The 877-nt window shown below is 49.6% G+C and overlaps 1 non-coding gene across 1 annotated transcript; it reads left to right on the top strand.

The window, feature by feature from the left end:
- Nucleotides 1–220: 220 nt before the first annotated feature.
- TRNAE-CUC lies at nt 221–294 on the top strand. The gene has a single exon. It is a non-coding gene; the product is annotated as a tRNA-Glu (tRNA).
- The last annotated feature ends 583 nt before the right edge of the window (nt 295–877 follow it).

Here is an 877-nt window from a genome sequence, read left to right as displayed (position 1 = left end):
ATTCTGGGAAAGATTGTGGGCAAGAGGAGAAGGGGATGACAGCATGACATTGTTATTCGGCATCACTGACTCAATGGTCATGAATTTGAGCAAACTCCAGGAGACAGTGGAAGATAGAGGAGCCTGGCATGCTGCAGTCCCTGGGGTCAAAAAGAGTCGGACACGACCTAGTGACTGAACAAACAAAAAGTGTGCAGAGACCAGGGGGCGGACATGGGAATCCCCTGGTGGTCCAGGGGTTAGGACTCTGTGCTCTCACTGCAGGGGGCCCAGGTTTGATCCCTGGTTGGGGAACTAAGATCCCACAAGCTGCTTGATGAAGCCAAAAAAAGAGAAGAAAAAAAAAGGGAGGGGGAGAACCCATGTAGGGTGTTCTCCCATCACCCTTCTCTCAGAGTCCAGCTCATGGTGATGTGTATTCTCTCTCCCTTGTTTCCCTTGATTAATTAACTAGAAATTTTATACACTTCTTAATTATTCTCTCATTTTTCTGCCTTTTGTCAACTTCTGCTCCTAGTTTTAGCTCTTCTACTAAAGTTAGCTTTAGTGGTTCTTCTTTTTTTCAGCTTTTTTAGGTGGGAATTCACATTCCTAATTTTAAACCTTTTTTCTAGGGCTTCTCTGGTGGCTCAGTGGTAAAGACTCTGCCTGTCAATGCAGGAGGCACGGGTTCAATCCCTGATCCAGGAAGATCCCGCCTGTTGTGGAGCAACTAAGCCCATGAGCCCCAGCTACCGAGCCTGTGGTCTGGAGCCTGGAGCCCCAGCTCCCAACACCTGGGACCCTGGGGCTCACACTCCACAGCAGGAAAGGCCTCCACAATGAGCAGCCAGCAGCCTGCAGCTAGAGAGTAGCCTCTGCCCACCACGAGAGCAAC

This window comes from Cervus elaphus, chromosome 2 (genome assembly GCF_910594005.1).
Source record: "Cervus elaphus chromosome 2, mCerEla1.1, whole genome shotgun sequence".
Classification (NCBI taxonomy): Eukaryota; Metazoa; Chordata; class Mammalia; order Artiodactyla; family Cervidae; genus Cervus; species Cervus elaphus.
Note: the sequence above shows the minus strand (reverse complement) of the source record. Positions and strands in the feature narration are given on the sequence as shown.